Raw genomic sequence first — 24,599 nt, 5'->3', positions numbered from 1 at the left:
AAACACAAGGAAATGATGGACGGAGTGCTGAAACCTTTCAGACAATCACTCCCAGACACACATCTACATTAGAGGGTGCTTCTGTGAGCTGTTGAAACTGTATTTACTGGGGCCTGTGCACTTCGTTTTTGGCCAGCAGGGGGAGTAAAGCTTTATTCAAACAGTACAGCAATACAGCAATACAGCACCTCTCTTCTAACCGCCTCTCATCCATTGGACAATTTAAAACATTACGACATGACCCACATGCTGCACCACCACCCCTGACTCATACACCTTCCGCCTTCAACATACGCAAAAAATATAAGCAACATGCCACACCTCACAACTTTGCTTCCCCAAGTCTACCGCACAACAATGTTACACCACAAAAGCAACAGAGCTCTCCAAATCATTCTCAAACACCATCTCCAACACTTACACATGCAGACCCATCAAAATGCCTTCTTAGCATGCTGGATGAGGAACACGATACAGAACAGCTACACGATTGCTATTCTAATACAGCTAATACCAGCTCTAAAAACACACCTGCTACACACCCACACAATACTGATCACTCTTCTACAAAACAAAGTCCCACTATCACCAAAGGCCACTATTTACACTGTCTACTAATAAATGCTTGATCCCTCTCTAAAAACAAGCATCACATCTACGACCTTCTCACCGATGCAAAACCAGACATACTATTCATAACCGAATCATGGTTGGGAGAGGATATGGCTCCAGTCCTGCATGAAGCCATTCCTCTAGGCTATCAAATAATCACCCAAAATCGTATAGCCAAAAAAGGAGGTGGTCTAGCTGTTGTATTCAGGCAAACCATACATATCACTAAAGTTGACAACATCTCCATAAAGAATTGTGAGGCTCTTCTAACAAGATGCAATCTTACACCGTCTTCCACCTGTAACTTCCTGCTCCTTTACAGACCTCCACCTAGCAAGGCAACATTCCCAGATGCACTTCTAGACACAGTTTCAAATCTGATAACAATACACTCCAACCTGTGCATTCTGGATGACCTTAACATTTGGTTTGATAAAACCAATACGACCCATCCAAAAACAATAATCACTGTCCTAGACGCATTGAACCTGCATCAGATTGTCCCCAATCCGACACACATCGCTGGACATATCCTAGATGTCATTTTTGCTAATACTGAACTAGTTACCTTTCAAACTATAACTCCAGTCACATGGTCAGACCACCACTTGCTTGCTTTCCAACATAAAACAACACTAAGCGACTCACCTAAAACTACCTTACATCCATCCACCTATCGGCCGTGGAACAAACTCAATTTGAAACACTTGGAAACACAACTAACATCCAGTATAAATCTGGAAACCATAAATTCTGTTCAGAATCTATATGAGTGGCTACAGGAAGCTTTTGACATCCTGATACCACTCAAAACCACACAACAGAACAAAAGGAAAAAAGCGCCTTGGAGAAACATAGAAATAAAAAACATAAAACAACAAATTAGAAAGCTGCAATGTACCTGGCTCAAAACAAACGCCAAACAAGACAAACTTCACCTACACAAAATTAACAGATTATATAAGTCGGCTACCAAAAAACCTAAGAAAAGGTACTATTCAGACAGAATTCAAAACGCTAAATGTGCAAATAAAGAATTCTATAAAATACTCAATTAATTTCGAAAACCAAATTGCCTAGAAGGAACTCATCCTGTTACTCAAGATTTCACAGACAAACTGGCAAATCATTACAAGGACAAAGCAGACATGTTGGACTCGTACTTACAACAGAAACAAAGCCCCAGCACTAACCCTTGTACAAAACAACTATCTAAGAATGCTCTAATCAAGCCTCTCCGTTCCTTCCAACGCATCTCACACAATGAATTTATGAACCTGGTCAAAGCAAGCAGGCCTGCCGGCAGCCCTTCTGACCCCTGTCCGCCACAAACTTTCAAGACAATTCTTTTAACAACCTCTGCTGCCATTCCAGTAAGAAGAATCATCAACGATTCCTTAACTACTGGAATATTTCCAGAAGAACTCAAAAAGTCATACATACGCCCTTTACTGAAGAAAACTAACTTGGACCCGCTGAACCCTGACAACTACAGACCCATTACAAATGGACCTTTCCTGGGTAAACTGATAGAAAGAGCAGCGTTCGCCCAGATGTCCCAATTCATTGAAGAGAATGAAGAGAATGACATACTTTCAGATTTCCAAACAGGATTCCGTCCAGGAAGAGGCACTGAATCTTCCCTCCTTGCCATCTGGGATGACCTAAAGAATACAGTTGACCGCAATGGCGTGCTGCGCTACTCCTCTTGGACCTCTCAGCTGCCTTTGACACGGTTGACCATGACACTCTGAATCAAAGACTTTATGAAGCCGGCATAGAGGGAACTGCTCTAGACTGGATCGCGTCCTACCTTCGAAACAGAACTAATGTCATCCGCACCCCACCTTTCTCGTCCAAACCGTACTCCACAAAAGCAGGGGTCCCTCAAGGTTCTATCATCTCGCCCATGCTTTTCAACATCTACATGAAGTCTTTACCAGTACTGATCAATCAATTTCACCTCACGTGCTACAACTATGCAGGTGACACGCAAATACTCCTTCAACTGGAATGCGCCAAAGACATTAGAAAATCACCAATCAGAGCCGTGGATCAGTGGATGACTTGGAGCCATCTCAAATTGAATGCTTCAAAAACTGAAGTACTCACATGTGGCGATTGGAAAAATTACAACCCGCTTGCCGCATGGCCTGATGAACTGGGATCACAGCCTAAAGTATCGAAGGAAGTAAGAAACCTCGGAATGACCATGGACTCCAAGCTGTCGATGAATGTCCAAGTAAATAAACTAGCAAGATCAAGCTTTGCTACTATAAAAACGCTGCAACGAATTTTCCCTCATTTGGGATTTCCACACAAGGTCCAAGCTACCATCTCCCTTGTTCTATCCAAACTCGAATACGCCAATAGCCTCTACCACGGATCACCTTTAACGACCATGAAAAGACTACAACGGATTCAGAACTCGGCTGCCAGACTACTCTTGCATATGAAACCACGAGACCACATCTCCCCTGACTTGAAAGCCCTGCATTGGTTACCGGTTGCCAGAAGATCCACGTTCAAGCTGCTTTGTATTACCCACAAAGCAATACATGGAATAGGACCACTCTTCATCAGGAATAAAATCATCAAACTCATTCAACAAAGGAATTTACGCTCTAAAGGAACATCACGCCTCAAAATCCCACCATACAAGGAAAAAACAATGGGTGGCACATCCTTCTCTGTTCAAGCAGCCAAACTATGGAACTCTTTACCCCCAACATAAGATCCACCGACAACCACCTTATCTTCAGAAAACTACTCAAGATCTGGCTCTTCCCCACATAAGCACCATACGGAAATAGAAATTTCCAGCATATCCCTCTGTATATAAGCATTTGTTTTCACTATAGATATGTACCTATCTTTGTGTATTACTTTATAAAACATGTAAAACAATTATGTTGTTAAGAGAAGAAAAAAATAATAATAATAATAATCATCAATAAATAAAATCATTTTTGGTCTACATGTACATACTTCCAGTGTACATCTATGTACCTTCCATGTACTTGGATCTGTGTGTCTGTTACTTTTCTCCTGAAAAAGCATATCCAATGCACTACCCTATCTCTCATCCTGTGCCTCTATCAATATATTTAATCTAAATATACTTACTTTTTTATGTATCTATATACTTTTAATGTACTTATGGATCTATATACTTCTCTCGTTCTTCTAATTTAGCATTTCCAATGCACTAGCCTATTTCTCAGCCTATACTTCACTCAATATATCTTCTAGCCCAACCTTCTGACTCCTCTCAAACTTATTTCTACTACTCCTTCTAATGAACTACCCTATCTCTCATCCTATAGATCTATCAATATATCCTCTACATCCACTCTCTCATTTATCCCAAACCCCATACCACTACTATGATCGCCAAAATAACCTTTTCTAGACTCTCTCCTGCTCTACCCCTCCTTGCATCATCTGACACCTCTTTTTACTACACCGTTCCCCTAAAACAAACATTTCGAAACTCTCCCCTCTGACTCCTTCCCTCCAAAACTCCTTTTTACTCATCCAAAAGCCTCTTCCTACTAAGCCTTTACAAAAAAAAATCCTTCACTCTTTTATCCCTCCACTATCCTTTTTCAATAAAAAATTAACAGACTAACATGTTTCACTTCTCAAATTCCATATTCCATATTCAACTATACTAATATACTGCCCAAATAACTGAATAACATATCTACTACTCAAAATACTTCATATTTATACTATACTAATTTTCAACACTAATCCTTTATGGGTTCCGGAGTGGCGTGCTACTCGCCAGTAAAGCGCTTCAACGCCCATCAGGGGTAACAAGTGCTATATGAATGCAAATCGTTCTTCCCCTTTTATCCATCCGCTATCCTTCTCACTCCAAGTAACAGACTAATATCCACCACTGAAATTACCTCATATTTCACCATATTAATTCAACACTAATCCTCTATAGGCTCCCTGAATAGCATGGTTCAACAAGCGAGCGATAAATAAATACAAACCTTTGTCCTACTCTATCCTTCTGCTATAATTCCAAATCCAAATAACTGATTAACCTATCCACCACTTAAAATGTACTTGCATGTTTTATTATACTAATTCAACACTAATCCTCTGTGGGTCCCGTAGTAGCGTGCTACCCGCCGAAAAAGCGCTTCGACGCCTCGTCAGGGGTAGTAAGCACTATATAAATGCAATTACAATACAATACAATACAATACATCTGGGTTAAATCCATCATCGTTCTTTAACTCACTTCGCCATCTCAGTTCAGACCAAACTATATGCAAATAAGTCTTGACCCTGTGTCTCATAGGAACAGTCCAGCCCGAACTGCCAAGCCAGGTCCTCCCTGGACCGGAAACAAGCATCTTGGGATCGGTTTCAGGGCATTTCACATTTCATCAGCCAGGCTAGCTTGAATCCAGTGGCACATTGAGCAAGGGACCCACGTCTGGGCATACCCATCCCACTCAGAGCAAAAAGTGTAACTGCAACAAATGATGGACGGAATGCTGAATGATTCAGACATTCTCCCCTAGTCAAAATATCTGGGTTAAATCCATTGTTCTTTTGCCCACTACGCCACCCCAGTTTGGATCCAGCCATATGCAAATCAGTCTTGACCCTGTGACTCATGGGAACTGTCCAGCCCGAAATGCCAAGCCAGGTCTTCCCTGAACCAAAAACAAGCATCCTGGTATCAGTTTCAGGGTAACACCCCTCATCAGCCAGGCTAGCTTGAAACCAGTGGCAAAGTGATCAAGGGACCCAAGACTGATTTGCATATAGCTGGGTCTGAACTGAGGTGGCGAAGTGAGCTAAAGAACGAGGATGGATTCAACCCAGATCTGTGACTGTGGGTGAGTGTCTGAAACGTTTCAGTGTTCCGTCCATCATCTTCTTGTGTTTGCTTTGTTAAACTATTAAGCCATTAAGTCATGTGGACTCAGACGATTGTTGCTGAAAAAAGTTGTGAAGTACACATTATAATTTCAGCAATCCTCTGATTATGCAAGGCCACCCTGTTAAGAATACAGAACAAAGTTGAAATTACATTTAACTCAGTACCTGTGACCCATCACAGCTCTTTACTTTGATACTCTTGAAGCTGAAATGAAAGTCCATGCATGCAGACACGCTAAATCCAATCCCCAACCCTGTGAATCCTATCTCGTAGAGGTTGCAAGCGAATACAGGCCATGATGGTGATCCAAAAAGTCCAGTAGGAGCACTACCCCAAAGGCCACACTCCCACAGCCTAGACAAGAGCATGCAGCAACAGCTCCTAATTTACAAAACAGACCAGGAGGAAGACAGCTACTGCCACAACAGGTAAGTTCTCTAGTACACCTGGTGGTGGGGGATCAAGTCATGGACTCCCAAACTGGTTCCCGCTTAGCATGGCCTCAACCATCCATGCTTAGTACATGGGGATAGGGATCTAGTAGATTGCAAACATGGTGTTCCAAGACCAGAAGGGCCCTTTCAAAATACCTGCAAAATCCTCACCCCGGAGAGGCAGGAAAATACCAGAGGAATGCAGGCAATGCCAGTCTTTCTTTGATGTCCAGCTGGGTGGACGAGGTTTATATAATTCTGCACTTCTTCTGAAATTCCTGTACACAAGTGGAGTTCACCTCACAAAGCCTGTGATGAGAGTGAGTGATTGATTGGGCCGGTAATCCCACCTCTCCCTCAGCTGTCTGTGAATACCACAGCCAATACATATTGAAAGAAATGGCTTGTAAATGTACTGGTTATTCTCATTTTACTTAAAAATAAATGCTTGTGGAGATCCTCCTCAAACCCCTCTACAGATGTGTCAGGTTTCTACTACACTTGTTTATTAGGCTGTTGGTGTTCATATTTCACAGGCTGAAAAGTCATGTGAATGTGGGCAAATTGTTCACTACAACTCCCCGTGCACCCAGTTCAGGTTCCAAGTTTGTTGATAGTTCAAAATAAGCATTTCATAATCAAAACACATAAAAATGAAAAAAGATCTAAAACAGTTAGGCTACAATATACACAAGTATAACACATTAATCAATTTCAAGTTTAAAAACAGGTATTTACAAAAATCAATTGAGTGTTCATTTTCTCAGCCAACCTATAAGACTTTAAACTGGTGTGTTGCTTAACAATGTTTGCCTCATTGTCCAGGCTGTACGTAGAAACCTGGACACCGCCACTACCACTATCGTTGATATATCACTTTCCACAAGTTCTGTAGGCTCCTCCCCCTCTGCTAAACTAAGGGATACACACTGGGGCATTATCCACCTGCTCCTCGCTTTTTACCATATGTGGGATAGAATAATAGCAGATATTCATCTGTTTCCATTGCAGTTTTGCAATAAAAACAATAGTGTGACCCCTGGTATGAGCCCCCCACCCCTCCATGTGACAGCAACAGATGCTGCTGGAAGTGTCCCATACCTAAACTGAGTGAATACTGATCGTGCACGAGCCGGGCATACAAAATCCAAGAACTCTTCAGCCCTGCTTACCGATTTATAAGATAGGAAAGCACTTGTTAAACTGCATAAGGATTTTTGACGCTCCCTGGGAATGGCAGCTTTTTACTAACTTTGCATCACCTGGATGAATGGAGCAAGGTTCTTCGCAGAATTTTCCAAGTCCAGGTTAGCCCATGCCTTTTTTATGGACCCATAGAGCCATTTTATTTTTACTGCTGAGTTCGTTCTTAAAATATCTACTTGGCCCTCTCCAAAGTGGCACAGTTTCTTGGTATTCCAGATGTATATCCAGTATAGCAAGGATCCTAATGCACACAACACTGCTATTTCATGGATCCCTAATTCCAGGCGCAGTGGCACAAGTGGTGTTCCCTTCCCCGCCCAGTAGGGGCTCTAAAGAAAATATTTTCTGCCACACTCAGTGAATCTACAATAGAGTGGTCCCACTGTTCCGCACTAATAGAGAGTTACTTCCTGTTCACCCAGCCATATATACATGTACTGCAATTGTAAGGAAATTGCCTTTTTTAGAGGATCACCTCCACTTTTAGCCCACACTTTGTACTAGCTGTTACTGGGTGTTTTTTTTTACTCTGTAGTGTACCGGGTCCTGCTGTTCATGCCCTAGTGCATGTATTCTAACCCCTTAAAGTGTATGCACAATTGGCTAATCCTTGATTGGTCAATTTGACATACCCATAAGTCCCTAGTATATAGTATAAGAGGTAAAAAGGGCTAGTAAGTTAAAATGTCACTAGTGAACTGTAACACTTAATTCACTACAGTGACAAGGAAAAAACTGACTCTACATCTGCCAGTGCAGCCTAATTGGACAACTTTTAAACTGTCAAACTCAACATGGTAAAAGAACCCACTTGACATGCTCAGAAGTTCCTTTTTAATATCTGCGTTAGTTACCCCTAAGACAGGTGTTAGTAGCCCAGATGGTATAGTGCTTGACATTAAAAAGAAGGACATGTTGAATTTAAACTTTATATGTCCTGACAGTGACAACTTGAAATTGTCGTTTTCACTGTAGCAAGGCTGGTGTCCCCAAGGCCCTTGGACAAATGGCTGCCGTCGGAGTGGACCCTGGTCTTCCTGCAAGAAAAAGACACTCACCTGTGAGCAATCACTGAAGACTACTGTAACCAGAGTCCAGTTGACTAGTGGCTAGTGGAAAGTGGACCTGCACTAGACTCCACTGGGGCATTGTGGGAGATCACAACCTGAGGCTGGAGATGACCTCTGAAGGTTTGAACCCATGGGTGGCCCCAGGGATACTCACTGCATCTCTTACACAGCTCTAGCATATTCAGCATCCTCAGCATCTACTCATCATCCTACATTTCAAACATCAGGACCTCTCCTTTGCTGGAACTGTGATTTTGAAAAACTCTTCTGTGAGGACCCTGAGACTGCTGGATCCGATGAATAACTGTCTCCCTGCACTGAAGTGGTCTCTTTGGCTGTCTCCCAACCACTTGTGGCCAGTCCAAGAGAGGACTGGCAGTCGTACTACTCTGTTGTCTGAGAAACCACAACACTGATTACAAAGATTTATTGGAACTTAAAAGAATATATATACCTTTAAAGAATCATATGTCCAATTCCCTGTGATAGATCTTAGTCATTTTAGTGTCTTATTTAAGATCAAATATACACTCTATTTTTATTAATTGGTGTTAGATTTTTATTGTGTTGTGTTTTTTTTGCCTGTTGTTTTGGTGCTTCTAAATGCTTTACATGTGTTCCTTTGACTGAAACTGACTGTTCTGTGCTACAGGTACCCAGCACTGAGCTAAACGTTTTGTCTCACAACCACACCACACAATAATCCAATTTCCTACAGTAACACAATGTGCTATGTAAAAATAATCTTTACAAAGCGGTTTAGTTATGTCCCTGGCATTTGCTTATACAGGCATCAACTTCCTCATGCTATTCTGTTGATATCTAGTAATGAAGCGTAGGAAAGAATTATAGCTACCTGGAACAGGAAATGTGTGACTAAGGTAAGGTCCCCTGGGAAGCTCTATTAGCTGAATTAACTGCCTATTGCCCCCTATTGTGTACCACAGCAAGGTAAAATGAAGATACTTAAAGTAGCCTTGAACAATTGAGCATAAACTATTATCCCTAGATGTTTTTATCTAATTTATGGGACTCCCTGGTAATTATTCAGTGGTTTTAAGATGCTCAAATGCCTATATATGAATTACAGAGCCAATCAGACAAAGGGAATTGGGTTTGGCATCTTGTTTTATGAATTTTTAGACAATAATTTTAATTTGATTGTCTTATGATAAATGGTTGCACCTATTAATTATGATGTAAACTTTTACATACTTTTATGCAACAAAAATGATGTGACTAAAGTTTTCTGATTCTATCCTCCCCTTCCTAGCTTTTAGAATATTGTTTTAATCAGGATAAAACCAAAGGAGGGGGTGGAGAGTCAGTGTCCTACACGAACACCTGGGGTGGATTCAGTCTCCCCTTACAATTATTGATAAAAAGGTCCACCCAAGGGAGATTGCAATTGATGATGTTTGATCATGGGTCAAGTGTGTTTCCTACATTGGTGGGAAGCACATCATGTTTCTTAAATACCCCTCACACACCAAAAGGGCCCTTGGTGTCATGCTTCATCACATGGGTCTTCGCATCCCTCTACGGAACGCGGTGTGCTACTACCAACGAATACACAGGAGCACTGATGTAATCTCTATGTGTGTTGTGAGAGAGGTGGTGAGAGGTAGGGTCAGGAGTGAGTGGTAAGTGAATGTTAAAAAATACCTAGCATCATAGGAGGAAAAAAATTTAATAAGCCTTGGTGCCAGTATTATTAAAAAAGTGTGAGGTGGAGGTATGTTGTATTAATGTACAAAACCTCCTGCGTGTGTCAACATGTTTCGAAGCGTGCTGCTTCTTCTTCAGGATGGGTACACAGATCCCTACCCTACTCACATGAATGGTGTGACAATGTCAACAGTTTTAGTACTATGTGTAGACAGGTGGTAAAAGCTACAAAAATGGGACACAATGGTCTCAATATTATTTGTGAAAAGGAAATTCCTTACTTTTAATCTGAAAAAGAAACTCAATATATAGGAAAAAAACATCAGGTATACAAGTTATATTCCAGATGTGGCATTCGTGACCTGTATAAGTGATAATTACAGTGCCTATGAATGGAGAGAACTCAAAAATATTGGTGCCAGTGCAGTGTCCTGTAAAAAAGAGGACAAATACAAGACGTACACACATGTAACAGAAAACACACACACTAAGATAATTATGTCCCAGGGTAGTTTTTGCAGTGACTAATGAGTTCTTGAAATCAGAAATCAGAAAAAACAGCCTAGAAAGGAAGCTGATCACATACTTGTTGTATTAAAGCCAATGGCATCATGAGCCTTAGAACGAAAGGGAACCTGTGCTAATTTCTCTCTGTAAATAAAAAATCAGAATTGCTGCATTAGGTAGGTGTCCAAAATCGATGGGAACGGAACTGGCCTCTCTGAAGCGGCTCTGCCGTACTCGCATATACCAGGGTGTTGCCTCGCATGTTAGTCCCCCTCGCGGCTCAGTCGATGTTGTCATGCCGACTGGAGCGCTTATTTATATTGTACCTAATTGCCCATATTGTTCCAGCCACTATCAATCAATCAATCAGGACATTTGTTAAGCGTGCTACATACCCGTGAGGGTCTCAAGGCACTGGGGCAGGAGGGAGGGGTGCTGCTGCTGGTCGAAGAGCCAGGTCTTGAGAAGTCTTCTGAACCCCAGTAGATCTTGGGTCAGACGTAGGTTGGTGGGGAGGGTGTTCCAGGTCTTGGCGGTGAGGTGGGAGAAGCATCTGCTGCCGGCAGTCGTTCTTCGGATGCGGGGGACTGTGGCGAGGGCGAGCTTGTGGGTAGGGGTGTCGAAGCTGAGTCGTCTGTTGAGGTACGCTGGGCTGGCGTTGTGGAGGGCCTTGTGTGCATGGATGAGGAGCTTGAAGGTTATCCCCTTGTTGACAGGGAGCCAGTGTAGGTCTCTCAGGTGGGGTGTGGTGCGGCTGCGGTGGGAGATGTCGAGGATCAGTCGCGCCGAGGCGTTCTGGATGCGTTGAAGCCGTCTGACGTTCCTGCGTAGAGGGCGTTTCCGTAGTCCAGCCTGCTGGTGACGAGGGCCTGGGTGACTGTTCTTCTCGTTTCGGGGAGGATCCCCTTGAAGATCCTGCGGAGAATTCGGAGGGTGTTGAAGCAGGAAGAGGAGATGGCGTTGACCTGTTTAGACATGGAGAGGGTGGAGTCGATGATGACCCCCAGGTTGCGTGCGTGGTCGGTGGGTGTCGGGGCTGTTCCCAGTGATTTCGGCCACCAGGAGTTGTCGCAGGCAGAAGGGGTGGAGCCGAGGATGAGCACCTCCGTCTTTTCAGAGTTCGGCTTTAGTCGACTGTTCTTCATCCATTCGGCGACGGCCTTCATTCCTTCGTGGAGGTTGGTTTTGGCGGTGTGAGGTCTTTGGTGAGGGAGATGATCAGCTGGGTGTCGTCGGCGTAGGAGATGATGTTGAGTTTGTGCTGTCTGGCGACGTGGGCGAGGGGTGCCATGTAGATGTTGAACAGCGTTGGGCTTTGGGAAGAGCTGCAGATGATCTCGGTGGTGGTGGAGCTGAAGGGTGGGAGGCGGATGCACTGAGTTTTGCCAGAGAGGAAGGATGTGGTCCAGTCCAGGGCCTTCTCTTGATCCCAGCGCTGTGTAGGCGTGTTCGTAGTGTGCAGTGGCAGACTGTGTCGAAGGCGGCTGACTGGTCCAGGAGGATGAGGGCTGCTGTTTCCCCGTTGTCGAGCAGGGTCCTGCTGTCGTGGGTGGCGGCAATGAGGGCGGTTTCGGTGTTGTGGTTGCTGCGGAAACCGGACTGGGATGGGTCCAGGATGTTTTTGTCTTCGAGGTAGCGTGTCAATTGTTTGTTGACGCTTTTCTCGGTGACCTTCACCGGGACCGGGAGCAGGGAGATGGGATGGAAGTTTTTTAGGTCCTTGGGGTCCGCCTTGGGCTTTTTGAGTAAGGCTATGGTCTTGGCATGCTTCCAGCTCTCCGGGTAGGTTGCTGTCTTGAAGGAGATGTTGATAGCTTTCCGGAGATGGGGAGCGATGATTGTGTGTACGTGTGCTCGGGGAGCGCTTCCATCTCTGTGCTATTGAGAGGGTTGCGGGGACTTCCATCACCCTGGAAGTTGTATCGGGTTCCTTCACCAGGAAGTGGAGGGACGCGATGTGTTGAAACTAGAACGTACGCTTAGGATTGAAATAGAACAGCGCTGCTCTGGTTAGCGCTCGTGTTGAAGTGCAACTGCCCGGTTGCACTAAAAGCGGGACCATGGTGTGGAAAAAAGGGGGATGAATACATACAAAGATTTTAAAATAGAAGTCCTCTCGTATTCATAGGCAATGGATGTATATTGTATGAAGCCCTTGCGGTAGGGGCATATTGTGAAAACCCATTGAGGTAAAAGTAATAAATCAATCAGGGAGGGGCTACAGTTCGTAGTCTCCGTAACCTTCTTTTGAAAAAAGGCCAAAATAAAAGATTGTAAAACCATACTCCCGGAATGGAATCCCAGATATGTAGGGGGTAGTCAGGTAATCCCATAGAAACCTGTAACTTTCTCTTTTATCAGGGACCCAAATTAATTAAATCAATTGATAATCCAGCACTCCTGATCTTGGAAAAACGGATATCTAAGGGGTTGTAAGGTCATTACACAGGCACTAGGTGGATGAGTGTACAAGGTGGCAACCAAAATCTATTCTTAACTCAAAAGAAATGGCTCCATGGTATATTATCGTTGAGGCCCGTTACATTGGTGCCCAGACGGAACACCCAGCATTGTTCTTTTTCCAACAGACCGCTTTCAGATTGTATTTGTTCTATGATTATCCATTGGAGGTCATTCACTGTGTGTGTTTCAGTCAGGAAGTGTGTCACCATTTTCATTGTGCTTTTTTTTACACCAGACATTACTTTTGTGTTCCCCAATGCGGATTTTAGCTGGTCGTGATGTCATTCCAATGTACTCTAGACCGCAGGGGCATGTGATCATATAAATGACGTTCCAGCTATTGCAGTTAGTAAATTTCCTTTGTTCCCATTCACTGCCATTCCTAAACTTGATTTTTTTGCTCTTCCTGGTGAGCTGGCAAGTGCTGCAGTTGCCACACGGGCGATGGCCTTGGATTGGTTGAAGAGTGGGGTTCTCATTGGTTGTGACTGTGTCTGAGCTTGGTCATGTGTGAACAAGCAAGTCCTTCAAGTTTTTGCCCCTTTTGTGAGCGAACAGTGGTTTTCAAAGCCTAGTGTGCCCTTGTTAAGGATCCTCCAATGTTTATTGACAATTTTTTATATTTTGTTTGAATGAGTTGTAGGTGGTCACACAGATGGGGCTGGCCTCTTGATCCTTGTGTGCCTTATCTTCCAATAAGGCCTCCCTATTATTATTCCGGGCCCTCTTCATTGCTCTGTCAATGATTCAGACGGGATAATTCCAATGGGAGAGCTTGGTCTTTAAGTCAGAGGCTTGTGTTTTGTAGTCAGTCAGGTTGGTGCAGTTCTTCCGGAGGCGGAGGAACTGCCCATAGGGGAGGTTGTCACACAGATGAAGTGGCTGGAAGCTGTCATATAGTAGCAGACAGTTTCAAGTTGTTGGCTAGAAATGCATGGTGGTTTTCAGCGCATCCCCTACCAGGTATATGTTCAGATCTAGGAACACTAGAATATCACGTGATGTGGTACAGGTAAACTTTAGAAAGGTATTCTGTTGGTTGAGCCAGCCCATGAACTCCTCGTTCGATGGAACGTCTCCCTCCCAGATGACTAGTACATCGTCAATATACCTCTTTCAGGTCTTGATGTTGTGTCTGATTGGGTTATCATGATGTAGGATCATACAGGTTTCCAGATGGTGTACGTTGAGACATGCCAGTCTGGGAGCGAAGGTGCTCCCCAAGCTGGTCCTGTGTTTCTGCAGGTAGAGAGTATCCTTATACAAGAAGAAGTTTGTTGTCAGGGCCAGGCTGATGTATTCCATTACAAGATTCCGTGGTGTTTGGTATTCCCAGGTGTTACTGAAAAGAATTTCCTCCATAATGTTAAGTGTCTCGTCATGGTGTAAACTCGTGTACAAACTCTCCACGCTGAGCCCCAGTAGTAGTTGTTTATCAGGATCTAAGGTCAAATTTTTTAGCAGCTGGAGTACTGCTTTTGAATCTTTTAGGTAGGTGTCCGTTTGTTTAATTAGTGGACGGAGAAAAGCATCAGCGAATTTTGACAGGGATAGTATAGAGCCAATGCTCGAAACTATAGGGCGCCATGGTGGTTGCTCCAGGTTCATGTGTATCTTGGAGATGGTGTAGAAATACGGGGTCCTGGGTGGTATTGGGATTAGAAACTGTGCCTCTTTTTTGGACAGCCAGTTATACGCTAAAGCTTCTTCCACCATCCCAGTGATCTGGATCCGTAAGGATTCTGTGGGGTATTCTTGTAAGATTTCATAGTTTCTCCTGTCTCCCAAAAGTCTCCTACATTCATTGTCATATGCCATTGTAGCAGGGGCGGTGGGTGAGATTTTAAAGTGGTGGGCGCAAAGTGATTTGCACACAGCACCGTAGCGAGCGAGCGCAGCGAGCGAGCCCGAACCCCAAAAGGGTGGTTTGGGGGGATAACCCCCCCCAAGAAAATTTTGAAAAAAAAGAAGAAAAATCGTGCTTTTTCAAGCAAATTTGAGAAAGCAGGAAGGTTAATAAAGCAATTGTGAAAGTGCAGTTATTACATTATTTTATTATTATTATTATCGTTATATTGTACTTTTACACAATCTTAACACTGTCTGGGCATTGGGTGCACCTCAGTAAAACTGTTCAATTCCCAAATATAACAATAAACAACAGAAAGGTGACCGCGCAAAAGTCCTACCACTGCGAGGAATCACGTGCAGATGCGTTTTTAGTAACTTTGGAACTGTTTTACCTAGAAACAAATATTTATTGGTCAAACTCTGCCGATTATGTAACAGATGATGGATTATGAGGCAAATGGAGCAAATCTATAAATATTCTAACATTGCTGCGGCCGCACAGTCACATAATTCCAGTGGGTTATCAGTTAGCTGGCCCCACGAAGTGAACCACACCTCAAGTGGAATCTCTAACAGAGGAGCTGGCGCAGCCCCATCTCTTTGCATTCCTGAGAAGTGATACCAATGAAATTACCAATTTAGTAATTAAAAGTAAAGCATGCCTGGTGATTAAAAATTCGTACATACGATTAAAGCAGTAATTGCTACTAGAAACGTTTTAGCAGTGACTAATGACTGAATTAATGTTGAACTTTTCCATGGTTCCTTGAGCTTACACAGCCAGAGAGGAGCAATGTCAGAGATTGAATGGAATAGATAGAGCCGTCAATGTGAAAAGAATTAGAAACAAATCAAGCAAGGAAAAGAGGAACAGAGAAAAGCAGGAAGGATGGAGGGAAGAGAAACAGGGAAATTTCAAGATACAAAAGGAATCGGAGGGACGGAGGGAGCATAGGGGGGGAAAGGAAGGGAGGAGGGATGATTTGAAGGAATGATTAAAACAAGTAAGGAAGAATTTAAGGACATAAGGAAAGGGAAAATAAGGGGGAGGAGGGATAAGAAGACAAGGAAACAGTGGATGAGACACATAAAGACATTAAAACATCTTCCTCGCATATAAATTACATACAACATTATTATAAAACAGAATCAGTCATTTCATCCCAAACACTATATCTGCCATAATTATATAACAACTGTAGACAGTGCACAATATGTTACACAAGATTAAAATGCAATGGTAGCATCATTTGGATGATCTATCCCCTTTGTTGATGCCCTGGTCTACGTTATCAATTAAAGAAACGTCAATATGGAAAAGACCACACAAATGCTATCAGGGTTGCATATTCTTAAAGCAGATGGTCAGTTTCTAATTCCGAAGACCCGACAAACACGGTAATCCACAACGCTCTCTGTTTCTGGTAACCCTTGCAGAAGAACAATAAATATCCCTGACTCTCAACCGCCTGACACCCAATAGGACACAGTTTAACTGTATTATTATCAGTGGCCAATGAGGCAAGCAGGAGAGTACTTAAATCTGAACTTTAAATAACAAGCCCTTGTCGAGTGTGAGTTAATATAATCCAATACCTCATCAAATGTGAAGTTACTAGTAATAGATTTGAAAAAACGGCCAGAAAGGCTTCCAGATGGAGTACTGGCTAACCAAGACCCATGAACTAAATGCCAGTACCTCGTTTCACCAGTTTGGAGATACCGGTGGGGAACTTCAAGGGATTCAACCAGTACTCACCCAATCCCAGGTTAGCCAACTTACCCTTGGTGTAACCAGCCATGGGCTCTTGTATGCCAATGTTCTAACTAGAATGTCTCGTAAGGCATCTCTATAGCAAAGTAGGTCACTCATTGTCCAGATGTGAAAACAGTATAAAACAGACCTCAGATCTGCAATATGGACAACAGATTTCAACCCTAAATCAAGCCTTAATGGAATCAATCGAGAGCTCAAAGGGAGTTCCACAATGATCTAATGAACCGCTCCCTTACCTAACATGTAAGTTACATTTGGCCCCATAGCTCTAAACCATAAACAGCACTGCCCACTACCTGCACACTATACATTTCCAAAGCCGGGGATATGGAATAGGTTGCAAAATGATTGCAAACCTACGAATGGCAGCTGGCCAATGTTTCAAGGTAAGTGGGCTTTTTGTAATGGGATCCCACCATAAATGGGAAACAAAAAGTCTGAGCCCACGGCAACCAAACTCCAGGGCTCGCTCTAAAACTTTACCTTCTAGTGGATCATGTCCCCAAGACTTTTGTGAATTTTGAAAATTATACTTTTTTTTTTGAAGTGTTGATTTTAAATCCATGTAGCGAACTAAACAACTGAAACCTCTCCAATAAAATTTGGAGACCCTTGAAACTTTTGGACATCAAAGTGCATTGTCTGCAAACAGTAGGGCCAGGATCTTTACATGCGTCAATTGCCCTGAATCATTACCACAGTCCACTAAATAATCAAACTAGCCATTTATAAAATGCAAGAAAAGTGTGGGTGCCAGGACACAACCCTGCACACCAATTTCTTAACAGGAATCTTCTTAGTAAGTTAAGCATTCGTAGCCCACCTTACTCGAGCGCAATTGTTTGTAAATAGTCGCACAATTAAATTTAAGAGGCAAAGAACCTCTCAGAGGTTAGATCTTGGAACCAGTTTGAAAGCAGCTCACAAAATCGTAAAAAGCAATACACAAGCTGCCCTGGTTGGTATCTACTGTCTCCCACCTGTTCACAAAAAAACAAAAAACACCAAGACTTCAGTACTGGTTTGAGCTCTATCTGCCTGAAAATGGCAAATTCACCCCATCAGTTGGACCACATAAACAAAGGATCATCATGCCATCTCCCCAGGGACAGGAGCCGCTCGACAGACAATACAAGAGCCAGGGAAAGGCACCAAGAGAATTCATCTTCAAGTGGGGGAAAATGTTGTGTTGTCATTCTTTAGGAAGACTGTAGATGCCATTGAATCAGAGCAATCATTTTTTTCTAAGTAGACAGGATATTTTGCTGTGTGAGGAGGACACTAGGACCGGGAAGATGGAACCCTCCCAGGACACTACTTCCTGTTACTGGGACAGGAAAGGGAGGAGCAGAGCATTCCAGTGAGGACAGCACAGAGACCTGGGTGGAGACAAGCTCCCCAAAAGTAGACAAAGTAACAAAGGGCATAATTTGCAGACGCCAAGAGCTGCGAGAGTGCACTGCTTCATGAGCATCAACATAGCGTCCGTAGCATACATGACACGCGTTTTGCAGATTAAAATCGTCGCTGTCTGGACCCTTTGCTGTGTGTGAGCTCACCTGTTGCTGCTAAGTCTGGTGCCTTTGCCCTCCCGCCTCCCGCCGCCGACCCCTGCTCCACCTCGGGGTCTGGCAGCCGAGCGGAGCGCGGTGGAGGGTGCAAAAACTACATAGCCCAGCATCCCTAGCGGCGCTAATCGCGCCAAACGCACGCCAGGAGGCGCTCAAATACAGAGTCACCCCGGTCGAGGGGGCGAACCTTTTGCAGATTAAAATCGTCGCTGTCTGGACCCTTTGCTGCGTGTGAGCTCACCTGTTGCTGCTAAGTCTGGTGCCTTTGCCCTCCCGCCTCCCGCCGCCGACCCCTGCTCCACCTCGGGGTCTGGCAGCCGAGCGGAGCGCGGTGGAGGGTGCAAAAACTACATAGCCCAGCATCCCTAGCGGCGCTAATCGCGCCAAACGCGCGCCAGGAGGCGCTCAAATACAGAGTCACCCCGGTCGAGGGGGCGAACCTTTTGCAGATTAAAATCGTCGCTGTCTGGACCCTTTGCTGCGTGTGAGCTCACCTGTTGCTGCTAAGTCTGGTGCCTTTGCCCTCCCGCCTCCCGCCGCCGGCCCCTGCTCCACCTCGGGGTCTGGCAGCCGAGCGGAGCGCGGTGGAGGGTGCAAAAACTACATAGCCCAGCATCCCTAGCGGCGCTAATCGCGCCAAACGCGCGCCAGGAGGCGCTCAAATACAGAGTCACCCCGGTCGAGGGGGCGAACCTTTTGCAGATTAAAATCGTCGCTGTCTGGACCCTTTGCTGCGTGTGAGCTCACCTGTTGCTGCTAAGTCTGGTGCCTTTGCCCTCCCGCCTCCCGCCGCCGACCCCTGCTCCACCTCGGGGTCTGGCAGCCGAGCGGAGCGCGGTGGAGGGTGCAAAAACTACATAGCCCAGCATCCCTAGCGGCGCTAATCGCGCCAAACGCGCGCCAGGAGGCGCTCAAATACAGAGTCACCCCCGTCTCGCGGGACGCGAGCGGGACGCCGGGCTAAGCCCGGGCAAAGGGCGGGCCCTCTGTGGCCCTCAGTGGCCGAGGTAGGCTGGGCTGGGCCCGGTTATTTTTCTGTGACATTGTTTTATATTCGGCTAACACTGATACGCCTGACAGTTGGAGGAAGAACGATCTACTGATTCTTCTGGTCGCTTCCTCCACTTACTCTACTATCGGTCAGTCATTTCTGTTCATCCAGGACTATAATTATTATTTATTATTTTAACAGTATTATAGTAATTTTAATTTCCGTTTTTTTAGCTATCACTCTTCTGGACGTAAGGTCGTTTTATACATTAAACAACTGTTGAATCACCTCACAGAAGATGTCAAAAAAACTACGTTCTGGAAGGGAAGTAGGAGGCACTCCTGGTGTCAAAAAGGATACAATCCGTACAAGAAATAAATCTGTCAATAATCCCCCGTTGAAGGGTCAATGCCAGCTTTTTGAGCTTTGGGACATGTCTTCTTCTAAGAAAGAGAATACTGCTGCAAAAAAATCTCCTGGAGCTAAGAGTCAAGAGTATCATACTCAAGTCATCACAGATCCTTTGCCTCCCCTTGTGCAGCCTATATTTTTACAACCTGCGGCAGCGGTGTCCCCTTCCTGTGTCTTTTCTAAAGGGAAGGAAGACAATAATCCTGACACGTTGGTAGACGAAAGGGAATGCTTGAATCAACCAACTTTGCCTCAAACTGTGTTGACGGATAGGTTGGGGGGTGATCAGTCATCTTTATCTATCGATCTTGAACTTTGTGGCCGATATGTTAACACAGTTAAATTAGAGACTCTAGACCCTATTAAGCCTTCGGGGGGCGCTACCCCATCTGGGTTAATGCTGTATAGTAGTACCCCTTCATTAAACGGACAGGAAATGTCCGATTTGTTAGATGTTTCTGGGAGTCCGGGTCTTATCCTCTCTGGGATTTGCCGTCCTGTGGAAGCGTGTGAAAAGCCAATCTCCGAATCTATGATTGCTTTGGAACAATTATTAGCTTCCATTTTAGCCCTCTTAGGGAAATTTGTAGGCAACTCGGACTGTATCTTAGAGTCAGTTACCCAAATATTAAAGGCATTGCTACAAAAGCCGTCTGATGTAAGGAGTGTTCCCTCATCTACGATGGAACCCAGTTTGCCTAAGGGGAAAATAAGTGAGCAATTAGTGGACTCCGCCATGAAGGCTGCAACGACAGTCCCAAAAACTCATATCACAACTATCCCCTTAACTGCTGTGCCCAACTGTATCAAGAACTCAGTTCTAGAGATTGTGGAGGACATTAAACCCTCTCCTGGCCCAAAAGTGGTTCAAGATCTATTCCCCATCTTCATGTCTGAAAATAAACAAGAACCTCTGGACTATAAACTTGAGGTAAAAGTAAAAAATGGTAAACTTAGAAACAATAAAGGGAATAAAAGGAAAACAATTCGAAAATACAGGAAGAAAAGACAGCGCCGGATAATCTTTCAAAATTCTCCGGCTGTTCTGGAGAATGAAGAAAACTACTTGGATTCGAATTCTACATCTTTAAAGGCGGAGATTGAACTGAATTCATCTATCTCTACATCTTTAAAGGTCGAAAATGATCTGTGTCCACTTACGTCCTCGGAAGCTGTGTCTCAAATGGGGGGTCCTCCTCCAGGACTTTCACCATCGATTACGGCTGGAGCTTCTATTCAATATCCAATTGGGGCCCTGAACCCTCTGGCCCCCCCGTTTTTTGCAGCCTTAGAGTCTGGTGACCGCCCCTTCTCGGATCGCCGCTTATCATCTCTAAAAACTCCAGTGGACACTCTTGTGCTAGAATTCTTACCTCTATTTGATGTTGATTTACCCTTAAATAGAGCCTGGCTACTTAAGTGTTTTAGCGAGATTGAAAGTCTTCGCCATATCCAAACAAGGGACATTGAGTTAGTGTCCCTGATGGGTGAAGTTAGGGTCTCAAGCATAAGGGTGAAATTTTATTCTCAAATTATTGTAAATTTGATACTGCAGCAAGCGGAAAATTTCCAACGTATAGGCATTGATATTCTCCCAATGTATAACCTTTGTAATACAAAACCTTCGCTTGGGGAGGTGGGTAGTAGGGATGAGCAAAATGGGATTTCCCTCCCCCTTACAGATCTGAAGATTTGGGTCTCTAAGGGAAAACGCTCGGTCTCGCAAGTGAGGCCTCTCCCGCTGATTCAGAATTCGTCCCTAGAGGATAATAATCAGTGGAATTGGCTCCACAGCGCCTTAGTTACTAAAACTAAGGATAATCCCAGGTTGTTTCATCATCTTTAACACCTCATTTAAAATCATTTCTTGGAACGCGGCAGGGATCCACAGTAGTCCGGAGAAATTTGAGCTCCTATTTTCATTAGGAGCGAATGTGATTTGTTTACAGGAAACTTGGTGTACTAGTATGCTGGATGTTTCTAAGGATTTTTATGTCCTGGAAGTGCCTGCTGCCCCTTCCAAGAAAGGCCATGCTAGGGGGGGAATCGCTTGCTTATTATCTAACAAATTGCAATGGAGATTCTCCCATTATATTGATCCTAGTAAACTTTTCCAGGCGATAACCATTGAAAACCTGTTTAACAATGGCATCAAATCTCCTATCGTAATTTTAAATGTGTATATTCCTCCAGAAGAGCGTTTTAATGTGATATTGAAGCAGTTATTTAGTTATATTGATCAAATCAAAAATGTGTCATCGCCTCCGGAAATTATACTTGTGGGAGATTTGAATTGTAAAATTTCCAACGCTAGCTTAAAACTCTTTAGGAACAAATCTAAAGAAGAGGCGCATTTTGTTCCTCAATCACTCTTCCCTGACAAGTTAGTGACAAACAAAAGAGGGAAGATTTTGTTAAAAGAATTAGCGGCCGTAGATGGTCTTATATTAAATGGGAGATTTCCTTCCGACGTGCCCGCTAAGTTTACTCACAAATCTCCTTTTGGGTCTTCCATCTTGGACTATGCAATTGCTGATTATGGTTTGTTTCCTTTTATTCAGGATCTTAAGATCATATGTACTTCTATGAGTGACCACAGTATAATGTTTATAACTATTTCTTTAAATCCCACGTCCACTGTACCCTGGTCTCTTAATGGCAGTGATGTTGCCTTCCATACTTCTTCGGGAAGGTGTGTTTGGAATCCCTCCGCCATTAATGGGATACAGGAGTTTTTATCTGATACTCTAGCGGTGTTAAATGAGTGGCGCGGGAATGAAATAGAATACTTTGAAGAATTTATGCGAAACATCATCTTTTACGCTAAAAAAATTCCCGACCTAGTAAAAGGGTAGTGGTCCCTAGTACACTGCGTATCCTGAACAAGGAAATAAATAAACTTGTCCGACAACAATATGTAGATAGAGTCATGGAACGCGAAAATGAAATTTCCAGACTAAAAAGAAAGAGATGCAGACTCAAGTTAAAAATAAAAAAGGCAAGTGAGGACGATGTTTGGATTAATTTGAGGGAATCTGTTTTTCAGGGTAGGATCAGAGAATTTTGGGCAATAATCGGTAAGGCATGTGGCTCCAGACTAAGTCCCTCCCCGATTCCTATAGCAGAAGAGGTATGGATTTCTTATATTCGGGATCTGTATGCTGGGAACGGGATCCCAGGTGATGACATCGTCTTAGATGCCACTTGCGAAGGACTCATTTATTACCCCACAGAAGCAGAAATTGAGATGGCAATAAAAAAGATGCGTGCCTCTGGGGCAATGGGTCCTGACGAACTCCCCATGACGGTCCTGAAACAGGATCCCGCAAGGTGGAGTAAAATTCTGTATCCCCTATATAGAGCCTGTTTTTTGTCTAAAATGGTACCCGCCTCTTGGAGGGGAAGTATCCTGGTCCCTATTTTTAAGAAGGGAACTAGGGATAGCCCCAGCAATTATCGGTTGATTGCCCTCCTCGACTCTATCGGAAAAGTCTTTGCGAAATGTCTTTTACAATCCCTTTCCGCTTGGGTAGAGGAGCATAATATCCTGCCTCTTGAACAGACGGGCTTCCGTAGGGATCACGGTACGTTGGATAATCTCACCTCTCTGCATGTAGTGACAGATAAATATGTCCAGGTGAGAGGAGGGGTTGTGTACGCCGCCTTTATTGATTTCTCCACAGCGTTCGACAAAGTTGATCGTAGAACGCTGTGGAGAAAATTGGCTGCGCTTGGTCTCCCATCCTATCTGTTGGAGCCGGTGCGGGCTCTGCATACAGAGACCTGGTGTAGGGTCCTGATGGGGGGCGAGAGGGGAATCTCTTCTGTAATTCCATCTATGAATGGCCTTAAGCAAGGCTGTTTACTGGCTCCCCTCTTGTTCTCCTTGTACACGGCAGACTTACCTGCCGTTGTGTCCGCCAGCGAGGGCATCGCTCCGGTGGTGGGGGGGACCTCTATATCTTGTTTGATGTATGCCGATGATGTCCTCATTCTCGATCTGACCCCTAAAGGTCTTGCAAATCGGTTACATGCTCTTCACGCTTTTGCTGTAGCCCATTGCATGAAGATCAATATTTCCAAAAGTAAGGTGATGTGTATAGCTGGTAAAAAGAAGTGCCGCTCCGTAGACTATGGTTGGCTCATTGGGGGCCAAAAACTGGAGGTTGTGAAGTCCTATACCTTCCTGGGAAAAATCATCATGGCAAATTTAAGTGAGAGGCTCCATATTGAGCATTGCACACGCAAAGCTCTAGCCCATGGTAAAGGTTTAAAGTCTCTATACGTGACAACGGGGAAGCGACACTTCCTGAGTTTATTAGAAGTGTATAGATCAAAAATCCCCGCAACAATACTGTATGGTATTGAACTTATAGAAGTGAAAAACTGGGACTTTTGCCATAAGATTGAGGGGAAACTTCTTAGAGCTCTCTCTTCTTTTAACACTGCATGCTCTTTGGCCGCTTGCAGGCTTGAATATGGTATTAGGAGTAGTTGGGTACAGGGACTATGTGCCCTTGTAAGATGGGTGGCCTGCCTTGCTAGAGCAAAAGAAGGGACAATAAGAGCTCTTCTCCGTAGTGAACTATTGGGGAATTTCAACGAGTTTTCCCAACTTGTATGTAATTTTAGAAAAGCTGTAGCCCTTCTAAAATTAGATGAAAACGTTTTGTTTTCGTACTCTCCCCCACAGTTAAAACTTGTTCTAAAAGTAGCTTCGTGGGACTTAAGTTTTCAGTCTGACAAAAAGTTAATCTGTGGTAAAAGGAAGGTAGATTTTCTCCTTGATTCATATGTGATGAAGCAACCTCAAAACTACGCCACATGGAACCTACCGCATGGTATACGTAGATTTTGGTTTCTTCTACGTTATGATTTAATACCTTTAAATCTACTGTTATCAAAATGGTATGGTTCCTCTGCTTTGTGCAATTTATGTAAATTAAATATCCAGGACTGCACGCATGTCTTACTGATTTGCCCTGTGCTTCGTAAATTACGCGCAAGATGGTTAAAAGTTATTTGTCTCCGCCTTGGCATTGTCACTTTAAATGGCTTTTTTCATGCACTTTACTGCCCTCCTAATGAAATGTTCTGCTTCCATATTTTTAACTTTTTTAAAGGTT

Source organism: Lissotriton helveticus, chromosome 9 (genome assembly GCF_964261635.1).
Source record: "Lissotriton helveticus chromosome 9, aLisHel1.1, whole genome shotgun sequence".
Taxonomy (NCBI): domain Eukaryota; kingdom Metazoa; phylum Chordata; class Amphibia; order Caudata; family Salamandridae; genus Lissotriton; species Lissotriton helveticus.
This window is presented reverse-complemented; position numbering follows the sequence as displayed.